Source organism: Narcine bancroftii, chromosome 9, assembly GCF_036971445.1.
Source record: "Narcine bancroftii isolate sNarBan1 chromosome 9, sNarBan1.hap1, whole genome shotgun sequence".
NCBI classification, from domain to species: Eukaryota; Metazoa; Chordata; class Chondrichthyes; order Torpediniformes; family Narcinidae; genus Narcine; species Narcine bancroftii.
The window spans coordinates 16,345,994-16,371,162 of record NC_091477.1 but is presented as its reverse complement, the minus strand read 5'-3'; positions in this window follow the sequence as shown (position 1 = coordinate 16,371,162).

Here is a 25,169-nt window from a genome sequence, read left to right as displayed (position 1 = left end):
ATGAGGAAGTCTCTTGAAAGGGGACTATACCAATGTGAGCATTGATTTTTTTTGTGGTAACTGAATTGATCTCAATTATAAATTTCGAGCTTTGTCTCCTTCAAGGAGTTAACATCCTATGCCATCGGTGCTCTGTGGATTGGTTAAGGTGGTAAGTGAGTGGAAAGAAAAAGGTTGAGAACAAATGACATAGGCATTGATCCCTTTTTCACAGATGTTGCCCAGTATACTCAACAATTCTCACTTTGTTTTGCATTTTTTTAATGGGTTGTAAACCTCATCTGAGAACCAGGATTTTGATGTGATAATTGCCAAAATTCAGACCTGCAAAAAAAAACACGCAAACTTTGATTAATTCAATGAACAGTAAGCAATCTTAACTATAAATTCTTTCAATATGATTCTACCATGATCTCAATGACTCTTTCAGATTGAAGATAGTAGGAAACTTTTCCTGCACATTGTAAACCAATAATTGACTAAATTATCCACAATCTTCATTTCAGTTGGGAGCTAATTTACTGATTCTGGCAACAAATTAACTACAATCATCAAAATCTTTACTGATTTAATCAAATCAAGGACTTCTGGTGGGATTCCAGCTTCCATTTTAAATCAAAATTGGAGAAGGGATTTGATCCCCTCTGAGGTTCTCTCATTTTGAAAAGTTTATTGGAAGCAGTTTTGAAGATTAAAGATTGTTCTTTTACTTGATATTTTCAAAACACACATGAAAATGTCAGAAACATCAAAATTAATGCTGTGGCAAGTTAAATGTAAGAATTAAGTTTCTGTTTTGTATGATTCCTTTCCATTTCAAGTGCTAGTATAGATTCTACATACAAATATACCAAGTGATATACTAATAAGTATGTGATTTAAACCATATTAACCATGGTGTGTTGAATCTAATACAATTACCAAAAGAGAAGCCACAATCAAAAGAGTGATCAATTGTTTCTCTTTATTTAAAGCAGTGATTTTCAACCCTTTTTCCACTCACATACCACCGTAAGTAATTCATATGTCATAGGTGCTCTGTGATTAGTAGAATTACTTACGGTGGAATGTGAGTGGAAAGAAAAAGTTTGAAAACCACTATTTAATTCACACCTAATTGACTTGTTATAACTCCAAAGGAAATGGGTGTAGAGCGCGTCGAAAGAATCAAAAGCTTGTTGATCCAAACCAAGGTTTTTATTAACTAGAAGACTCGAGCATATCACATGTAGGCCGACCAGTCGAGAATGACCTGGTCTGGCTAGGAGCAACCCTTTAAGGCCTGCCAGTAGGCGTGGCTATGCTCTCAGCCAATCACAGTCATCCTACACTACCGTCTGTACAGAGACACATTGGTGATAGACTCTGCATGATCACAATGGGCCAATTACATATTTTCTCAATCAAAATATTTCAGTTACAATTGGGTGTCGAGCAGTGGTTCTCAAACTTTTATTTTTCTCCCACTCACATACCACTTTAAGTAAAACCCAACACCCAACCCCAACCAACCAATTTTCCCCTGCAACCGCTGCAACTGTGTCTGCCTGTCCTGCATCGGACTTGTCAGCCACAAACGAGCCTGCAGCTGACGTGGACATTTACCCCCCTCCTTAAATCTTCGTCCGCGAAGCCAAGCCAAAGAATCCCTTACTAATCACAGAGCACTGATGGCAAAGGGATTACTTAAGGTGGTATGAGAGTGGAAAGAAAAAAGTTTTAAAATCACTGATTTAAAGGAAATTGAAGAAAATGTGTTCCTTTGGGAAAAAAAATCTTCACAATATAAACCAATATACTTTCAGAAGCTATAGGGAATTATTTCAAAGTGTTTGTTCACAACTGTTTTGCTTTATTTAATGGAAGTTCAATGATTTATGCAGAAAACAAAGCACAGTGTGCTATTAAAATTTAATTAGTCTTAGACTCTCACCATGCAGATAAAGGCTCCTATCTATAGGCTGCCTTTGTAAATCAGTCATTTATCTGTTGACATTTATGAAACTTGATTTGTGCTTGTGTGTGCCCTTGGGTGTGATTTAATTAGACTGTGCTGAACTGATGGCATAACCACTTACAGCAGGCAGATTCTCCAGCTGTCAGTATTGTTGAAACGTTAATGTCATTTAGAAAGCTTATCTGGAAGAGTTCTGGACAAAGAGTATACATGATTACTTCAGGCAGTTTGACTCTCTCTCTCTCTCTCTCTCTCTCTCTCTCATGGATAGCAGGCCTTGCTTATAGAATGCAGAGGTTATTTTACCATCCTTGAATCAGATTAAGAAAAAACTTTAAAGTTTTTACTTTAACAAAGGGAAGGATTTATTTTAGTTTATGGAAAATAATTAATATTATTATTACCTTTATTAGCACATCATTCTTTTGAATTCAGAACAAGAGGCCAGATATAGTTGAATATCATGTTATCATATTATTTAAATATTTTTTTGAAATAAACAATCTAACTTCCAACCCAGAGGGCTGTGGTTGCCTAGTTACTATGAGTATTCAGCTGGGATCAATATATTTTGAAGAAATCAAGGAATACAAGAACTGGGTGGGAAGTGGATGAAGTCCAGTGTTGGCTATTATCTTGTTCAGTACAGATCAGAATGTGTGGCCTTTTCAGAATACAGTAAAACCCCTGGTATCTGGCATGAGGATTGGAAGATGCTGAATAAGTGAATTTTCCAGTTGCTTGAGATTGCGTGTTGCGTGATTGGTGAACTGACAGCCAATTTTAAACTTTCATATTTTTAAATTAATTTTTATCAAACAATTCCATAAGATATATCTCAGATATTATACACATATATCATATATTTATATTTGTCATGATTTTCCACATAATATTTATCTAAGGTATACACTTATAGAGAAGAGAAAAGGCAGGAGAAAATTATGTACAAGTAGGGGGTGATTTTTTTTTACAACATAATCATTGATTTGTAAGGATAAGGTCAGGCCTATGAAGTATTATGTAGTTAAACCATTTTTCCCCAGGATGAATCAAATTGTTCCAATTTATGATTAACGGATGCTGTTATCTTCTCCATTTTATAAATGTCCATTATAATTTCCTTCCATGCATTTAAAGTTGGGCGTTTCTGTGATAACCATTTCCAGGTAAGAGTCTATTTACCAGTAGAATATTCATTAAATATTTATCTCTTTTCAACCATTCTTGAGGTACAGTATATATCCAAAATACATGGTCTTCCTTTCTAAGGGTATTTCACATTTAAAAATTGGGAGTCTTGTAGAGCATTGTGTATCCCACTCCAATATTCTTTAATAACAGGGCAGACCCAAAAATATATAGTAATGGTTTTCATTTTGATTTCCACTATTTATCCAGCAAACAGGGAGGTTACAATCATAATAGGGATTTCTGAGAGGGTGCGATAAAGTATCTTATCGGGTTTCTCCACCCAAACTCCCACCATTCTTTTTGAACTGGGCCCCTTCCACTGATACCTCCATATTACTGTCCATTCTTCATCAGATATAGTTATCTCTCCTTTTCCAATTTTGCTTTAACAGAAGAAGTCAAGTGTGTTTTAATATTTAAAAGACCATTATGTACACTTGAAATGATTTTACTACCATTAACTGAATTTTACGTTTTTCTAAGCAGTTCTATCAAACATGTGCTTGCCTTGGTTACATTTTTAAACTCTCCTATAAACAATGTCATATCTGAAAATCGTATTTTCTATGTATTTTGCGTGATTTTTATGGCTGTTCTTTGGGGATGCCAGTTGCTTGAATTCCAGATAAAGGGGATTTTACTGTACAAGATAATGAGAAATAAGAAAGCAGTAAGCTATCAGTTTGATTGGACCTGTTTGGCCATTCAAAAGACCATAGCTACTCTAGCAATGAACTCAGCTCCACTTGTTTGTCTCTTTCCCATAACCTTATTTTACCAATTGCTCAAAAATTGATCTATGATTTCTTAAATACATAAAGAGGCTGCCTCAACTCCTTCACTGGGCAGAGAATTGCATAGATTCCCCTGGCAGAAGCAGTTCCTTCTCACCTACTCCCCTGAATGTCACCCAGTTCTAATTTCACCTGCCAATGGAAGCAACCCCTTTGCTTCTATCTTATTGAAAAATTTCCCTGCATCATTTTATACATTTCTCTAAGATTCACCTCATTCTTCTGAACGCCAATGAGTAAAGTTCAAGACACTCAATCTCTCCTCAGAATATAACTCCTTCATTTCTGGAATTAACCTGGTTAAATTCTTCAGCACCACCCCCAAAATCAATAGATTCAACAATCCTGCTTCCACTTCCTGGATTAAATCTCATGATAAACTTTAAATAAAAATGATTAAACCAACCAAATATTTAACAACATTATTTTTAATAGGCTCAAATCTTTTCTTCCAAATGAAATTAACGATTGTGCCTTTGGCTAGACTTTTCTTCTGCTGACCTGTAAGACATAAATTGAATTTTATAATAGGTTGCCATTCACGAGAGTTAGCTGTTTAGCTCTTACTGTAACTGCTAATGCAGTTATTATTATTATGCAGCAGGCCAAACCTGCTGTAAAAATCTTATACAGGATTGTGCTTGATGGGAGAGATAGAGGATGAAGAAATAGGACCAAATGTTCCTAGCTAGGGTTAGTAGATGGGATGAAACACAAAAGTCTGCAGTCACTGTGATTATAATCAAAACTCAGAAATGCTGGAATAACTCAACAGTTCCTACTGTGTCCATGAGAGGTAAAGATAAATACCAATGTTTTGCGTCTGAGCCCTTCCTCAAATGAATCGGAGCTGTGATTGTTAATTTGAAATGAGTTTTTGTTGCCATTTAAATAATTTGTTTCTCTTGACCTTAACACCAAAATCTTTCTTCATTTCTTCTTCTAATAGAGTTCCTCAGGGCTGAGGATGGTTTGCTTTGACTCAGGCTATGTGGGAACGACAGACCCAGGAGGTGGCTGATGGTGGTGGTAGTTTGTGACGTGCTGCGCTCTCTCCTTCACTTCTATGCTCGTGCTGCCTGGCCTCGGGTGCCTCATAGCGGCCTGAGTGCTCTTTCTCCACTTGTAAGCAGTCATGGGTCTGTTACAATTCTTTGTGAAAGCTTTAGGGTTAGGGGTTTTCTCGATCTTCATGAGAGCCTCCACGACAGAGCTTGATAGAGGGTTCCTTTCTCATGACTCTGATTTGAGTACATGAGCAACATGGCCAGACCAGCATAGATTCAAGATTCTTTTATTGTCATGCAATAAAACAGAAAAATGTGATATTACAAAACTTCTTTCTATCTATCACAAGGCAGACAAAGATTTGGATTCATCAGAAATTTCCCAGTGCCCCTGACTGTCAGAGAAAGAGTAAGTAAAAGTAAGTCACTGAATATCCATGGCTTCACTTCCAGCACTCTTGTCATCTCCGCAGCCACACAGACTTCAATCCAAACCATCACCAGCCTGAACTCAAGAACCAAACCTCTGACACAATTAGGAAACCCTCAGTGCCCTTGGCACCCTTATGCATCCAGGTTTTGATACCTGGTACCTCTTCAGTTAGTCTTGAGCCACCCTTCAGCAGTCCACAGCCTGAAGTGAGTCCTTTGACCGCAGTCGGCAGCAGCCCACAATGTGTGTGGGTTCCTCCTGTCATCTGTGTGTCCTTTAGCCCTAGAGCCCCTCACTGATCCGCTGCCATAGTCACTGTCCCATGGGTTGTCTCCTCTGCTTCTCCTTCTCAAACAGGGGGTAGTCTTCTTGATTTTGGTGCCCTATACCAGCCTTTTGCTTCCTTGGAGTCTACAAGCCCTTGAGGCCACTGCTGATCATAGGTGTCACCATCATCGGCCTAGACCCTGTGGTCAATGGATTTTAAACTAAACCACTATAGGCTCTTTTTACAGGCCACAGGCTGATGGACTAGATGGTTGGTCCCTGTGGGAGATCGCTGTGTCTCCACTCCCCACTCTCCGCCAGTCCGCACCAGGGGAAGTGCTGCCATTACAGCAGCTCCAGTAGGGACACCATTGTCTTTATAGCTGTCTTATAGCTGCCTCAGTGCTGTGAGAGGATGTTGATGTTGCTTCACCTATCCTTCCAGTGTAGTAGAGGATTTTGTGTAATGTGGCCAGATGCTTATGTCACAGACAGAAGTGCAATTGAGGAGAACTTGAAGTGTTCTTTAAAATGGGTGTCAACTGCCTGTCTGACATAGATGGGTTCACCTCAGAAGTGAACACATGGACCATAGATGGCTTTTATATCACTGAAAAACTCACACAGGAACTGGCTGTCAGTAAATTGTAGAGTTTTCTGTATCCCTTCCATCTACCATCTGTTCTTTCGGCTCCGAGTTTTCTGCTTTCAGGAATCCAGAGAGCAAATTTTGTTTTAAGTAAATGTGAAGTTTTCAACCCATGAATGTCTTGCACTTGCAGTTGATCACCTTGAATAATGATGATTTTGCTTCCTAAATACTTGTGAGTGTAATTTATGAATTTTGGGCTGTTGATCAATAAGATTGCCTTAAAATGTTCTAATCATGTACTATTTTTTAGATATATCTTACTGTGATTTCTTGCCATATTTTAAGTCGACTACAGTAGTATATTGCCCAGAATTTGTTCAGTCCTGGGCATGCACTCAGTGCAAGTCCTATGAAAATCTTGTCTTAGACCTGGGCATGATTAGTCAGGATAAATGCAGATAGACTATAAAGGCAGTGTGCATTAAATTGATACAAATTGTTGATGCACATATATAACAATTACAGTACAGAAACAGGCCATCTTGGCCTCTCTAATCCGCACCGGCTTAAGTGATCTCCTCCAGTCCCAACTACCCGCCCCCCGTCCATGACCCTCCAATCCCCTCACATCCATGGACTTATCCAACCTTCTCTTAAATGACAAAATTGACTCTGCTGCATCCACCTCTTCTGGAAGTTTATTCTGCTCAGCCACCACTCTCGAAGTGAAGAAACTCCCTTTCATGTCACTTCTAAACATTTGCCCCCTAACTCTTAACTTATGACCCCCTCATTCCAATCTCACCTACCCTCAAGGGGAAGAGCCTATTCACATCTACTCTATCTATCTCCAATCTTCAGGAAGATTCAATATAGCAAAATGTCTCATCTATGTCGCCACTGTTACATTTGTGGCAAGTATACGCTCAATGCTAATTTCAATAAAAGATCATTTAATGTTTCTCCAACTTCCCACGTGATACAGCAAATCTGAAATTATCTTTATGCTCAGCTTGAAGTGGTCTATCATAATCACCATTTATTTAGGACTTCATGGTTGCCAGAGCAGTTAGCACAATGCCTTTACAGAGCCAAAAATCAGGACTGGAATGGGGTTCAAGTCCCATGCTATCTGAAAGGAGTTTGTATGTACTCTCCTTGTCTGCATGGGTTTTCTCTGGGGGTTCTGGTTTTCTCCCACCATTCAAAAACATAGTGGGGGCATAGGTTAATAGAGTATAAATTAGGTGGCATGGACTCGCGGGTTGAACTGGCCTGTCACCATGCTGCATGTCCAAATTAAATCGAAACAAACCTTTTGGGGGAAAAAAAATGTGTTGTCCATTGTTATCTCCCAATCTCCTGGTCATTCTCATCAAACCAATCCTGGTTTTCCTTGGTAAAGAAATGAAGAGTCTCATCATAAGTCCCCGCTGAGAAGGATTTCAGGGAAATTGAAGAGCATTTGCTCCCTGTAGACTGGGAGGTGACAAATTGTCTGTGAGACTCTCTTTGAGAAGTGATGCCTTTGCTGTGTCCTTCAGAGCTTTTACATTGATATTTTGTTTTTCAGCAATGCTTACATGGCTGGCATTTTGGACCAGGTTAATGGAAATACTCCAACAGATCAGATGGTGGTAAGTCCAGTCATCAGTATTTGTCATGCATGGGAGATATGGATATCTTTGCAATCCTCATTCAGACAATAATTCTTCCAGGTGTCATTACTTGTTATGAGATCTTGTGCTTGTACTTTTTATGAACTACACAGAGTGTTCAAATGGCAAGGTGAGTTCCAACTATTTAGTCAACAGAGAGATCTTCTCTGCTTCATCTCTGCTGATCATGCCTTGCAGAAGTTTGCATCCCTTCCCCAACTGACAACAAAGTCACCCAAGAAAATCTATGTGTCTCTCCTTGGGATGTAGATCAGGCTTTTCTGAAGGTCAAAGCAGAGGTCCTCTTTGTCTCAGTTGCACGATTAGACTCTGTGTACTGACGAGCTTCTGTATTAGAGTGAGCTGAAGTATCACAGTGCATTCACTACTTCTGTAGGGGAAGCTGTTGAAAAGCTGGACTAATTTATTCTTGATAGATCATTCCATAAAGATGACATTCCTTTTTGAGTTTTCCCCTCCAGAAGGAGTATCCAGAGCCTTGATTTTAAGCTGGTCATCTCCTGCCTTGTGTCTTACTCGATTGGGGGATGACATCAGAGCATTTGAGTTCTTGTTATGGTATTAGAGAAGCTAATCTGTTGCTGGTAACATTGTCCACAAGGAGAACCGTAGAAACAGGCCTCATCAGCCCTTCTAGTCTGTGCCAAACATTTTTTTTTGCCTAGTTCCACTGACCTGCACCCAGTCCTTAGCCAGCCATACCTCTCCCATCTATGTACCTGTTCAAATTCCTCTTAAATGTTAAAATTGAGCCCACATTCACCAACTCAGCTGGCAGCACATTTCACTCGCCCAGCGCTCTCTGTGTGAAGAGGTTCCCCTTCATCTTTTCCCTTTTCTTTCTTAACCTATGTTATCTGGGTTGTATCTCACCTACTCTCAGTGGAAAAAGTCAATCCATATTTACTCTGTCTATCCTGCTCATAATTTTAATTACCTCTATCAAATCTCCCATCAAACTTCTATGCTCCAGGGACTAAAATCCTAAGTTGTTTAACCTTTCCCTGTAATTCAGTTCCTGAAGTCTGGGGAACATCCTAGTAATTTTTTTCTGCACTCTTTCTATCTTATTTACATCTTTCCTGTAGTTAGGTAACCAAAACTGCACAAAAATACTTCTAATTTGGCCTCATTAATGTCTTATACAACTTTACATAACATCTGAAATCCTCTACTCAGTCACAGAGCCCAAAAGATCCCTTAAGAACCCTATCCACCTGTGCTGCCACTTTCAGAAAATTATGTATCTGTATTCCCAGATCCCTCTGTTCTACCACACTCCTCAGTGCCCTACCATTTACCTTGTATAACCTTTCTTGGTTTCTTCTTCCAAAATGCAACACCTCACACTTGTCTGTATTAAATTCCATATGTCATCTTTCAGCCAATTTTTCCATTTGGTCCAGTTCCTTCTGTAAGCTTTGAAACCTTCTTCGCTTCCATTCTCAGTGTCTTCTGCAAACTTGCTGATCCAATTTACCACATTATCATCCAGGTAATTGATATAGATGACAAGCAACAATGGTCTCAGCACTGATCCCTGAGGCACACCACTAGTCATAAGCATCCAGTCTGAGAAGCAATCATCCGCCACTACTCTCTGGCTTCTCCTGTCCAGCCATTGTCAAATCCAATTCACTATTTCACCATGAATACCTAGTGTCTGAACTTTCCTGTCTAACCTCCCATTCAGGACCTTGTCAAAGGCCTTATTAAAGTACATGTAGACAACATCAATGGCCTTTACTTCATCAACTCTCCTGGTAACGTCATCGAAAAACTATGAGATTGGTCAAACATGACATACCATGCACAAAGCCATGTTGATTATTTCTAATCAGTCTATGGCTTTCCAAATAATTGTAGATTAGACCACCTTCCAATAATTTACCTACTACTGACATCAAGCTCACCGGCCTATAATTTCCAGGGTTACTTGTGGAGCCTTTTTTAAACAATAGAACAATGTGAGCTACCCTCCAGTCCTCTGGCACGTGGCTAAGGACATTTTAAATATTTCTGCCAGAGCCCCTGCAAATTCTACACTAGCCTCTCTCAAGGTACGAGGGAATATCTTGTCAGACCCTGGGGATTTATCCACCCTTATTTGCTTTAAGGCAGCAAGCACTTTCTCCCTTTAATCTGTTGTAGGCTCCATTAGCTCACTGCTTGTTTTCCTTACTTCCTACGTCTCTGTGCTCTTGTCCTGAATGAATAGTGATGAAAAAAATTTTTAATACCTTTCCCATTTCGTTTGGTACCATGCAAAGCCAACCATTCTGATCTTCAAGGGAACCAATTTTGTCCCATACTATCTGTGATGGTACATCACCGGCCTACTGCAGGGGGAAACCTCTGTACCTGCAGGAGTGTAAAGGGACAGGACAACACCTGGCCGGCTGTCAATCAGTCGGCCTGAATGGATCAAGCCCCACCCAGTCGAGTGTCAATCACTCTCCGGGATATAAGCCGGCGCCGGTCTCCCAAGGCCTCACTCAGAGTTGCTGCAGCTACAGCCAGCCTGGCTCTGTGGAAGTCTTTGTGGATTAAAGCCTGTTGTATAGTCTTTACCTTGTGTGTGTCTGATTCTGGCTAACAGCACACTACACTATCCTTTTGCTCTTAATATACCCATAGAAACCCTTAGGATTTTCCTTCACATTGTCTTCAAAAGCAACATCTTCTAGCCTTCCTGATTTATTTCTTTTTGCATTTTATATACTCCTCAAGTTCCTCATTTGCTCCATGTTGCCTACACCTCTTGTACACCTTCCAAACTAGATTCCCAATATCCCTCGAAAACCAAGGTTCCCTATGCCTTTTAACATTGCCTTTGATCCTGACAGGAACATACAAATTCTGTACTCTCAAAATTTCACCTTTGAAGGTCCTCTACATACCTTGCACATATTTGCCCCAAAACAATTTATCCCAATCCACGTATACTAGCTCACTGCTACATTCAGGATTCAAAAGTAATTATTGCATTACTTATTAGTACTAAACCAATTCTAAAATAAACTATTATTGCAATATAATCAATGTGGAATGATTTCCCATTTAGTTTGTTGATAAAATGTCTGCTTAAGTCTAGAAGTGCTGTATTCAGGAATTCTCTTTCCATCAGTTGAATATTCCATGGTGAACATTTTGAATGAGAAATCCTCCAAAATATTCCATTGAAACATTCTAAATGCTCAATTAAAATGGGCAACAATGAAGCATATTGCTTGAGTAATGAATTTTCTCACTTGGATTGAAATGGAGAGGTCGCTTGCTTGCAAGATGAAGCTCTTATTCTGAGCTGGTTACTTGGTCCCATTTAAATGAAAGGTTGTGAAAGTTCTGCACTTTGCATTACAATTTATGAGGATAAAATTTTGTAAATCAATAATGTTCAGATTTCATTGAATATTTCTTTTACAGTACAGTGAACCCCTTATTAGAAATTTGTAAATGATAACATGAAGAACACATGGCAAAATCCAGGAATTTATGAATCGGACTAGGTTTACTTGGTATTGTTTCAGTCTGAGAGCACATGATCCAGTAAGTAGAGTTACTTTTATTGATTTATTTCCAAATGATATCAGATATCAAATCTGCAGCTCAGGCAATATTGCCAGCAGTATTGGAGATCATTCCCAGACTTAATTATCATATACAGTAAAATTCCTGTCATCCAGAATTAAAGCAACCGGCAGTCTCAAAGCAACCAGTAATAAAAAAAAAATAGAAAGAAAAGAGGAAAAAATACAAACGTTTAAAATTGGCACCCCCCAGTGTTCAGTTCGCCAATCCATGCAACACGCAATCTCAAGTAACCAGAAAATTCACTTATCTGGTATCTACTGATTCCCATAGGGGCCATAAACCAATGGTTTTATCCAGTGTTTTCCTGACCTCCAGCATGACTAACTACAAAGTAGATTTCTATGGATATATCAGTATATAAGATAAATGACTGGTGGATGGTAAAATATTGATGAGTCAAACCATACTTTTGTAACTAAATAGCTGGAAAAGCATTTTACCACTGCCTTCTCATTGCTGATTGATTATTTTGTTGACATGAATTGAATGTTGTTTCAGCCAATCAATAATGAACAACACAGAATAATGCAGGTATCTGGGGGCTGCGAGTAGTCAAAGGAACATTGTCAAAATGGGCACACTAGGGCTGGTGCCAAGCAATCCAAATATATCTAACAACCCTCTTCCTCACCATAAACAAGAGCTGAGTATATACAGTGTCCAAAGACATTTTTTTTCCTTTATTTGTCCCTGTACTCCAAAAGTTTAAATTTGTTATCAAACAATTCACATGTAATTAAAGTGCACATTCCAGATTTTATTCAAGGTTATTTGTCTATATTTTCATTTGATCATGTAGATATTACAGTTGTTTTAATATATAATCCCCTTATTTCATGGCACCCTTATGTTTGGGACATTTGGCATCACAGGTGCTTGTGAGTACTCAGGTATGTTCACTTGCTTCATTGGCTCAAGTATAAGAGAGATAGGCTTGCTTTTAAGCTTTGGGTCACCTTTGGAGTCTGTAGTTGCCATTTTTCAACATGAGGACCAGTGTTGTGCTAATGAAAGTCAAAGAAGCTATTATGAGGCTGGAAAACAAGAATTATAAAAAACATTAAGAGATATCACCCAAACTTTAGGATTACCAAAATCAACTGTTTGGAACTTCCTTAAGAAGAAAGGTCATATCGCTTCTTGGCTTTTTGGCTAAGATCAAGAAGAAAGATCTTACTTGCTTTCTTCCACAACGTGGCTTCCCCTCCACCAGTATCAACTCAGCCCTCATCCTCATCTCCTGCTCATCTGCCCTGGCCCCCTCCACCCTCAAATGCAACAAACATAGAATCCCCCTCATCCTCATCTACCCACCCCACCAACCTCCACATCCAACAAATTATCTACCGGAATTTATGGCACTTACTACAGGATCCCACCACCAGACACATTTTTCCTTCTCCCCTCTTGGGCTTCCACAGGGATTTCCCCATGCACTCATCCTTCCCCACCCTTCGTACCCCCAGCAACATCCCCTGTGGCCGCAGGAGATGCAACGCTTATGCCACACCTCCTCCCTCACCATGGTCCAGGACCCTAAACTAGTCTTTCAAGTGAAGCAATACTTCATGTGTACATCCAGAGGACTTATTTACTGCATCCAGTGCACACTTTATGGCATTCACTACATCAGAGAGACCAGTCGCAGATTGGGAGATCCCTTCGCTCAACATCTCTCAATTTGCCACAACAACTCTCAATGGCCAACCATTTCAATTCTGAGACACACTCATGTGTTGACATGTCTGTCCATGGCCTTGTGTACTATCCTACCCTGATCACCCCTGCAGATTGGAGAAAAAACACCTTATTTTCTGTCTGGGCACCCTCCAGCCAGATGGCATTAACATTTACTTTACTGCTTTCCATTAAACCTGCTCACATTTTCTATCCCTTCCCCGTTCCTGTCCTTCCAATTCTTCCATCCACCCAGCCACCCATCCTCGTTTCACCACCTTGATGAAGGGCTCAAGCCCGAAACATTGGTTATGTATTTTAATCTTTGCTACATAAAGGACATTGTTTGACTGGCTCAGCTTCTCCAGCATATTGTGTTTTTACTTCAACCATGGTGTCTACAGATTTTTGTGATTTATTTTTTCCTTTCATTTATGTACTGGTGGGCACAGTAATCCCAAAGGGACTGGGATTCCAAGGAAGACCTCCACTACTGATGACAGAAGAATTCTCATCATAATAATGAAGAAAAATCCCTAAACATATGTCCGACAGATCAGAAACACTCTTCAGGAGTTAGCTGAGGGTATGTTAATAACTATTGTCCACAGAAGACTTCATGAACAGAAATACAGAGCCCATGCTGCAAAAACAAACCATGGCAAAGACAGTATGCTTTGGATCTTGGGCAGTTCTTTTGTGCCTCCACACTTGGCTCTTGCCATCACACTGATACAGGTTAATCTTGGTCTTATCTGTCCACAAGACCTTTTTCCAGGATTCTGCAGGCTCTTTTAAATACTTCTTGGCAAACTGTAATCTGGCTATCCTTTCTGTGGCTAACTAGAGGTTGGCATCTTGCAGTTTAATCACTGTATTTATTTTCATGAAGTCTTCTGCGGACGATATATATACACGTACACATATAGCCCCATTGATCATTTGGGGCAGTACAGTTAGCGCAGTATCAGTGTAATGCTGCTTCAGCACCCATGATCTGGAGTGGGGTTCGTATCCCACACTGTAAGGAGTTTGTACATTCTCTCTGTGTCTGTGTGGGTTTCCTCCAGGTGCTCCGGTTTCCTCCCACTGATCAAAATATACCGGGGATTAGTGATCAATTGGGTGTAAATGGGCAGCATGGGCCTGTGGGCCAAATGGGGCTGTTATTGTGCTATGTGTCTAAATGTAAAATGTAAACATTTTAATTTTAATGCCACAAGGATATTGGGAAATATTGACAGGATTGAATTGCACTTACAAGGAATAATCCAGCAGGAGGAAATATACTGACACCAAATAGCTACTAATCCATGCTCACATCTACAAGACAGAAATTTAAAAATGAGTTGCGTGACTGAAACTAAAAAAACTTTTTTTTTCATTTTATGCAGAGAAGTGAGGTTAACAAAACCATTATTTAAATCAGGTGCTTCAAAAAACAGTCCATAGCCAAATAATTCATTTTTGCAATGCCAAAACAGGCTCCCATAAACAGTCATGTGATAATGCCCATATTATCTACAACTGACATATTGTTTTCAGGAGAAATATTGACCAACACACCTGGAAAATTTCAGTGTCATAAAATAATGCCATAAGATTACCTATAAGAGTCAGAGAGTTCTTACTTCAACATCAGCAACTCCAAAAAATGCTGCACAGGATTCTCTGCCAAAGTTTCACCACTTTAGTCGTGCTTGACAATTGCGAGATCAAGCTTATTACCCTTTCGGAAACGTGAACATTTGAGATTCTGGGAACTCATTGAACAATGTTATGAGTTATTTGTTAGCTAAATTACCACAGCACTGCTAGCAGATGTTGAACATCACTTTCTGTGAAAATTGCTGCTCTTTTTTTGAACAGTTTTTTACGGGCTTGTTGTTCACCCTTCAAGTACAGTTCAGTTTTAAACATTGTTAATGAACCAGAGATTTGAGTACAAGCACTGAGATGCATCACTTTTTTTTCGAGCTTCTACTTCTTCTTTTGCTTTTCAATTTTTCCTTCTTTCACTCTCTCCTTTCCTCCAACTGGATGACCATTTTGCCTCACCCTGTGGTCTGTTTTTTCTTTCTCTTGATATCAATTCTCTCATTGCCATCTCATTCCTACCCCTCATGTCTTTCTTCTTACTAGCTTGTCACATCTACTTCTAAATCTGACTTCCCATCTCTCCCTCCTCTTGATTGAGTCCAATGCATCTCACTCATCTCCAGGACTGCAGATGGCTGGAGAATGGCTCAAGACTGGCTGAAAGGATACCAGATATAGGGACCAGGATGCAAGAAAGTGCCGAGGGTGCTGAAGAATTCCCAACTGTGTCAAAGGCTTGGATCTAGAACTTAGGCTGCTGATGGTTTGGACCAGACTCAGTGTGGCTACGGAGGCTGTGATAGCACTGGAGGTGAATCCACGGACTCTGAAAGGACCTGCTTTTGCTTCTTTTTCTCTGACTGTAAGAAGTGCTTCAGGCAATATCTGCCGATGGCGAATCTGTCTGCCTCACGGCAGATGAAAGCTAATTCTGTGTAATATTGCACTGCTCTTAATCACATGACAATAAAGGATCTTGAATCTTGAATCATCTCGGAGTAAACAGTGAAAATTGTCAATGCACTATATCGGATCCAGTTGACCTGGCTCCTGACAAACCATCCAGGTCCAAATTCAACATAATCTTTCAAAATAATGACTGAGAATTGGAGTCAGGAAGAATGAGGAGTAATGCAGAAAATATCAAAAGAAGCAACAAATATCTTTAAATGGATTTAATTCTTCACTGATTATGATTAATGTGCTCTAACACATGATAATCACTTTTAATTGTTGTTGAAGGTACAGTTATTTTTTTATTAGCTTGAAGGCAGAACCAACATCTCTTGAGCCCTATTCATTGCACTGCAGCCAATAATGGTAACAACAAAGCAATCACTGACCTGTAATGGATGAGGCCGCAGATTATTGTCTGGAGTGTAATGCATACCTAATGAGACAAGAGAATTTTACATTAACTAGGAACTTGTCACATGAGAATGTTAATGTCAGGAAGGTGCAACAGCAGGCTGCACTTCCTGAGACGACTGAACCGGGCAAGGCTACTGGTCATCATCACGTCAATTTTCCACAAGAGCTCTATCAAGAACATCCTGGCTAACCGCATCACAGTGTGGCGCGGTTACTGCAGAGAAATGAATCAGAGGACAATCCAGAGGACCATTTAGAGTGGCAGAGAGGGTCACAGGAGTCTCACACGCCCCATCGACATGATCTGCTGGGATCGCCATCTTAGGAGGGCATACAAAATCATTGACGACCCCTATAATCACGCTCACACCATCTTTCAGCTGCTCCCATCAGGAAAGAGACACAGGAGTATCAGAGCCAAACCCAACAGGCTGAAGGACACTTTCTTCTCACAGGCAGTGAGAATGCTGAACGGCCAAAAATCTGCTCACGCTAACCAGCCGAGACTCTCGTGTACCTAACAATATTTATTTATTTATTTGTGTATATTAATACTTTACCTACATAAGTACTATTTGACTGTATGGGTGTTATGTCTGGTTGTGCGTCTGCATGCTTTGCACTGAGGACTGGAGAATGCTGTTTTGTCAGGTTGTACTTGCACAATCATTGTCGATCGACAATGAGATAGACAACAGACTCGCCAAGGCAAATAGCGCCTTTGGAAGACTACACAAAAGAGTCTGGAAAAACAACCAACTGAAAAACCTCACAAAGATAAGCGTATACAGAGCCGTTGTCATACCCACACTCCTGTTCGGCTCCGAATCTTGGGTCCTCTACCGGCACCACCTACGGCTCCTAGAACGCTTCCACCAGCGTTGTCTCCGCTCCATCCTCAACATCCATTGGAACGCTTACACCCCTAACGTCGAAGTACTCGAGATGGCAGAGGTCGACAGCATCGAGTCCACGCTGCTGAAGATCCAGCTGCGCTGGATGGGTCACGTCTCCAGAATGGAGGACCATCGCCTTCCCAAGATCGTATTATATGGCGAGCTCTCCACTGGCCACCGTGACAGAGGTGCACCAAAGAAAAGGTACAAGGACTGCCTAAAGAAGTCTCTTGGTGCCTGCCACATTGACCACCGCCAGTGGGCTGATAGCGCCTCAAACCGTGCATCTTGGCGCCTCACAGTTTGGCGGGCAGCAACCTCCTTTGAAGAAGACCGCAGAGCCCGCCTCACTGACAAAAGGCAAAGGAGGAAAAACCCAACACCCAACCCCAACCAACCAATTTTCCCTTGCAACCGCTGCAATCGTGTCTGCCTGTCCCGCATCGGACTTGTGAGCCACAAACGAGCCTGCAGCTGACGTGGACTTTTTACCCCCTCCATAAATCTTCGTCCGCGAAGCCAAGCCAAAGAAACAAAGAAAAGAAACTTGCACAATCAGATGAAAGTAAACTTGACTTGACTGGACTTAAATACCATATCTCATGGCATTTAGTTTCCAAGATCTTCAAAGGATGCAGTTATCCTTGATGGATTAATACATTTTTCAATGTATCTTCACAAACAACCTTGATATTTAGGTGTGCAATGTCTTATGACAAAAATGGTGATTTCTGTTATGTTACCTTTCTGGACTGGTATCCAGGGAATTAGTTAATTGATTAGGAGATGTGCTCAAACTGCACCACAGGGTAAGGTGAAAATTTCAATTCAAATAATCAAATAGATTTGGAATAAAATGTCAGCATACTTAAAGGTGACTGTGAATCTATTGGATTGTTGGAAGAAGCACATAGTACAATAAAGTCTTTCAAAAAAGAAACCTGCTAACTTTATCCTTGTATGGACCAACAATACATCGCTGAAATGAAAAAAAAAAATCTGTTAGGCTGCCCTTGAGAATAAACAATAAATAAAGAGAGAGACATTATTTTACATTTGTATTCAAATGTTCAGGCAAGGCAACTGGGCACTGGGGCTACTTCTGAAATTTAGTCTATTAAATGTAATTGTAAAAATTAAATACAATGCTATTGGACAAATGTTAATATTTGCAGAGTGACCTTGTCAGATCTTGAAAGACCTGGTTAATATTTCTAGAATTTATTGTTACTGTTTCACATTTTTTTTTTGCAATTTGAGCATAAAATTCTCCCTTTTCATAAAATAATTCTCAGATCAGATAGGAAAATTCCCATCCCTTGTTCAGTTTTCGGGCCTATAGTGTATTTTAAGCAAAATTACTATTAACAGATCAACTGCTATATTATCACTTACATCATGCAACTTCATCACCAGAGATTAATTACCCTTTTTAAACAATTTTTAGCACACTAAATAGTGCAAAAGCCTTCACTGGTGTGATTTTTTTAATGGTCCTTTCCAGCTGCAATCATATTTCCCACAGCACATTTAAAAAGTTATGCACCGTGAAATTAATACTTAAGTGCTATAATTGTTTTTAGCTGCATTTAATGCAAGATTCATATGTTTCTCTTGTAATACTGTATTTTTACTGAAATGATTTCATAAAATCAAAATCAAAGCTTTTAAAATGATGCTTTTCCAGCCCTCCATTTTAGATGCAAGCTTTGAAGAATGGAATTGACTAGGGATTAAAAGCTTTAGGATCGTTTCTTAAACAAAATTTTGCATCTTTTCAACAATTGATGGCAGAATTTAATTTACCAAATAGACATTTCTTTAGGTATTACCAAATAAGGCATTTAATTCGATCTAATCTTCCAGAATTTCCACGTCTTCCTGATCTGAATATTATAGACAAACTTATTGAACTACATTTTGTACATAAAGGTAAATATTATCCACTCTATATTATAAAATATAGAATATAAAGACAATTTATTTAAGTAAGATCAAAACTGAATGGGAGAATTATCTTTTTTTAAATTTTATTTATTGACCATGATAAAATATACAATGATAATACAGCTTAGGAAGAAACAAAATACATACATGATATTTTTGTGTAAATAATAACCCCTGCAACCCCCCACCCACCCCTCCCCACCCCCTCTAATTACCCCAAAGATGAAAGAAAAACAAAGAAAGGAAGAGAGAGAGGAGATCACATAACATAAAACATCAATTAGTTAGCATGGTTCGGAACAACACCACTAATGTGTGGAAAGGGGATTAATAATTCAACCCCATATAATCCAAATACTGGATCAAAGTTTTAAGAAAAAAGGAATAATTATTATGTAAATGATATGTTATCTTTTCCAATGGGAAAAAGATTTAGCTCGATCTGTTTCTCAGGATGATTGGATGAATTTATATAGGAATAGTATGACTAAAATTGTAAATGTAAGGAATCGATTGGTTCATTATAATTTTATTCATCAATTATATTTAACTTAAAGTTAAGGAAATACGTTTATTTCTTTGGAATTATGTTTTAGATGTCATAAGGAAGTTGGCTCCTTCTTACATTCTAGTTGATTATGTGCAATGGTGAAATCCTTTTGGAATGGATTTAAGAACTTTTAGAAGCTATTTTTAAATTGAAGGTTTCACTAGGTCATTTGGTATTTTTATTGGGTTTTATTAAAAGATTGAGTTTAGAGTTAAAATTAAATAAATTTCAAATTGCTCTTTTGAGACTGGCATTAGCTGTGGCTAGAAAATGTTTGGCAATTACTTGGAAAAATTAGACTAATTTGAGTATTCAGAGATGGCATTTTGAAATGAGAGAATTATCTTAATTTATCCTTCTCAAAGAAAGATTGATTCACAATTCTACACCTTATTAATAATTTTTCTCTTTTTGCTAGACACAGTTGGATTCCATTTAAAGTGGTACATAGAGTGCACTTCTCTAAAGTTAAACTGTCTCGAATTTATCCTGATATCAATCCATTCTGTGAAAGATGTAAATTTTTTTGAAACATGCAACATGTTTTGGTCATGTCCGCAAATGAGGAAAATTTTGGACGGATATTTTTAAAACCTTTTCAGATATCTTCAGGATCAATCTTGAACCCTGCCCATTAATAGCAATTTTTAGTTTCTCCAAAGATGAGAATATAAATTTAAATATCAAATCAAAGACAGGTTTTAGCTTTTTCTACATTGCTGGCCAGAAAAGAAATCTTGTTGAAATGGAAAGATGATTTTCCACCTACTCACTTGCAGTGGTTACAGAATACCATCTCCTTTTTGAGTCTAGAGAAAATCAGACATAATATCAGGAAAATTAAGGTCATATTTGATAATACATGGGGTCCATTTATGGTTTATTTCTACAATGTGATTAATTAAAGTACATGAATGCGGTAGATTGGTATGCTTTGCTGAACCTCCAGAGATTGCTATTGAATTCCAAGGCTGCTAACAATATTAATTCAACCTTCTTTAGTAAGGGGAGGGTTAGAACAACTGGGGTTTTTTTTTCCATTTAGTTAGGTTTTTTTTCTTTTTTGGTGGGGCAATAAATAATTTATGGGGTTGATTATGATCATAACTAATGTAAAATATGAAAATATATTATATTGGTTCCTTGCGAACCTATTATGTATGTTTTTTATTAAACACAATAAAAAAATTTTAAAATGATGCACTACTGAATATCTTCAAAGTCTTAAAGGAAAACTTTATCCAAAGTTCTTTTGCAATCTAATACAGATTTGAATACTTTAATGAAATACTAGACATAATTAATTTTTTTATAAATGGAGATGCACAGAATCCCCCAAAAATGGTACCTCAATGAATGCTTGCGTATATATAAGGTACAAGGCTACAAATAGAGGTCTGGGAAGCAAGCATTTTCTAAGCAACTTCATTTTTGCACAACATGACCACGGCTCCTTCTATGCTCTAAATTTCACAACTGAAAATCTAGCCAGAGCAAATATTAATTCACGATCTATAGAAATCCAGGTCTTTTGTCAGTTACAAAGATTAGAAGAATGATTGACAGAGAAAGGAAGAACATAAAGCCTAACGTAAAGGATTTTTCTCTGTGTTGGTTCATTGATTTGATTCCTTTGCTGCTGGCAGGAATTGGTACCCTCCATGAGCCTTGGGATGAGGGAGTAGATGTGGAAGAAGTTGGCACATTTTAAGAACCTGTGAATGAAACACTGCCCAGCAGTAGACTGTGACAAGTTTCAAAAAGCTGTGCCCATTGTTAATTTAACTTTTCTATTTGTCCACGTTAAAGCAACTGATTATAAATATGTCACAGAATGTTAAACCTCAGTAAAGCAAGTAATCAAACTAGAACATTTGTTCTGCTGTAAACTGCAAACCAGGTGACTAATTGACAGGCAGAAAATACTTCTAGTTGGGCACTGACAAATGTTGACGTAATAATGTTGTAAAATCTCAATGAACACTTTGGTGCAAAATGCCATCACACTTAATGGACTGGTCAAACATTGATCCATATCTGAACAACATGTGAGGTGATAATGCAGTGTTATAAAGGAACAAAATACAAGGCTATTGACAGAGTCATATGTTGACAGCAGGAGGCAAAGATTTTGTCTCTTGAAATGAAGCAGCTGTCCTGAGTTTTCTGATGTCTCTGGGCATAATTTGAGACCTCTTTTATCTTCCCATCTTTATTTCCTTTCATTTCATTCATCAGAATTATGCACCCAAATAACATGCTTTGAAACTAATCTACATTAAAGAGTACAAAATAATTCCTTCAAACAAAATTCGGAAACTGATACCACAAGGGAACAAATGTCTTAGACGTTTGTTATTTGTTCAGGCCCCTGCTCTCATTTTGCCATACCTTGATGAAGGGTTCAAACCCACAATGTTGGTTATGTTCCTTTATCTTTGCTACATACAGTGTTTGCTACATACATTGTTTGCGACATTCAGTGTTTGCTACATGCATTGTTTGCGACTGTTTGCTACATGCATTGTTTGCGACATTCAGTGTTTGCTACATACATTGTTTGCGACATTCAGTGTTTGCTACATGCATTGTTTGCTACAGACAGTGTTTAACCTGCTGAATTTCTGCAGCATCGTGTTTTTACTTTGATCACGGAGTCTGCAGACTTTTGTGTTTTTCATCTTAGAGCACTGCATTTACACTAATAAGCCTCATTAAGCATATTTTAATCCATGAAGCCTCTCATTACCCAAATGGTCATGCAAAAAGACTAAAAGTGGTAATATTGAATAATGTACAAGCAAAGAATTGCTGGAGGAACTTTGCAAGTCAGAAAATATCCCTGGGTAGTCAATGTTTTGGGTCTGAACCCTTCATCAAGACTGATCTTTCTCAAAACAATACAGAATAATATGTACACTTGCATCTTCTTTACATTAATTTTGAGACATTAATAATGTCAGACAAGCATTAAATGTAAAAACTTCAATTTTCAAGGCAAGTTATATCTAACAAAGTCATTGACACCGGGATCACTCTCTTTCTCTGTTTGTTTTTCCTTCTGCGCTAGCCAAATATTCACAGTTCCAATAAAGACAGCTGCAGAACTTGCAAATTTGACCATTTTATTCCTTCTATATTAACAGTGATCTGCCTTGATGAACATTTCAAACTAAGTTGGTAAAATGCTGCCACCCAATGGACAAAGCAAACAATTGCAGCAACTCAATTTGATTCTTTTCAACAGAACTCGATCAAAGTCCAACAATTGCAGCAAATCTTCCAACTGCCAAAATACAGTTTATAGTTTAGTATGATGAATTATGATACAAGCAATTAATCTTTGCACCTTTTTTTTCTTACTCTTATCTTTCACCAAATTTTGTTCCCCTTGTCCTATCCAAACATCTCCCGATCAGACAGTTCAATGTTGTATTGGAATGTTTTATTAAGGTAAAGGCTCAAATTGTTGTTGATGCTTTAAAATATATTTCTCTGCTGCACTTTGCCCTTTATCACTGTTCTCTGAACAGGTAAGTCAGCATGAGGAAAGCAGAGAACAAGAATTAATAACTCTAATAAGAGCTGGGACTGCTCATGTCTGACAACAACAGTGGAGAGCGAATTCAAGAAATTCAGATCTCCAGCCATTCCAGTTTTGTAATGCAAATTTCTCGTATTCAATTTTTTTTGTTCTCTCATCTTCTGGATAATTTATAAATTGCTTTTGTCTTTTTGTGCTTGCACCTCCCACAAGTACCAGTTCTTCACCATCCTTATCTGGTGTGGTGGCAGCACCACCCATTAGGATGCTCAACACCTCCTCTTCTCCTCTCCATCAAAGACCTCTTATTGTTCTCTCTGCTTCCCACAGTTTCTCTGCAGCTTAAAACTATTTTTCCTTAATTCTGATGAACGATCAAGAACCTGAAATGTTACCAATATTCAAGATTCAATTTATTATCCTAGCAATAAAACTTGAAATTTCTTTTTGGCTGCTGCAAGGCAGACAGATTTGCCACCAGCAGGAATTGCCCAGACATCTCTTACCATCAGACTTACAGTCAGAGAGAGAGAAACAAAAGAGAGCACCCCCCCCCCCACCACCCCCACAGAGCAACAGGATCCATCTCTGAAGCTCTGTTTTTCTCCCTCCAGATGGCATCTGATTTGCCAACTATTCCCAGCAGTTTCTGTTCAATTATAGATGTTCAGCATCTGTAATATTTTATTTTTTGAGAGAGAAACAGATTAATATTCTAGGTCAGTGGCTGTTTCCCACTCCACGGATCGTGATAAAGCAGATGTAGTATTTTATGTTTCATTTCACAAAGTATTGTGTGCATTTATAGCCACTTTTTTTATTGGAAAGGATGTGCAGCTTTTGGAGGGGGTACAGAAGTTCACATGGATGTTGTCTGGATCAGAGTATTAACTAAAAAGAGAGTTTGGACAAACTTGGATTATTATATCTGGAGCGTCAGAGGCTGAAGAGCGGTCTGATGGAAATAACTAAAATTATGAGAGACATAGATGGGGTAGATGGTCAGGCTGGAAAAGTAAAATACCAGCAGGTGTAAGCCCCTTTCGCGCTGCAACTGAACATGTGTTGAACCTGCCAATTTAGTTGGTATTTACCCCATCACCTACCAGTGTGAACACTCCTAACTGGGCGGGGGGGTCCAAGCCAACCGGGATCTGATGCAACCCAGATCCAAGCCGAATTGACTCGGCTACAATGCTACCGGGTAGCATTAGTGATGTCATTGTGCCCGCATGTATGTGTCGGTCTGGAGGGGAAAAAATGTCAGTGTGGCCAGGTAGTTTGGAGGGAAGGTTAGTGTGGTCTGTTTTAGAAGGTTTTCAATGTAGTGTCAGTGTCATTTTAATATCAGTGCAGTTATATTTCAAATGCTTTTAGTCTAGGTATTTGTATTAGTGTGTAGCATTGTTTTAGTGTTGAGATAATGGTGGCCAACTGGGGAGACCAGGAGGTGCTGGAGCACTTCTCCATAAGATTAGAGAAGGCTCAGGGATGTGGGGTTTTCCCAGGACAAAACACAAGTGATCAATAAGATGAAGAGTCTAAGCAAGAATTTTCTTCAGGTTATTGATCATAATGGTAGGAATGGAAGGGGCTAGCTGGAATGGTCTTACTTTGAATTGGCCTACCAGATATGGGATGCAAGTCAATTGGCATACCTCGTGGTCTAACCCAGAGAGGCCGGGGGCCAGCAACATCACCCACCCCAGCAAGACAGCTCCCCTACCCCCCAGCAAGATCCCTCCCAGCCGAATGGTCCCGCCCCCCAGCAAAATAGCCCACCCCAGTGAGACCAGCCACCCCAGTGTGGCAGCTCCCCCCCCCCTCCAGCAAGACAGCCCCCGAGCTGGTGGCATCAAACAATGCAAGGGAGAAGGCCACAGAGGAAAAGAACGCCCCCAGAACATCTGCGACTGAACCACAACAGCAGCCAGGAAAAACTGCAATGCACACGAGTCCAGTTTTTCCAATGTATCTCCTCAGTGTTTGCCCATCAAGTGTCATCTTGCTAATTTCACTTGTTTCATTTCTCTAGAATCAGAGGGGAGGGGGAAGAAGAGGAGGCCCA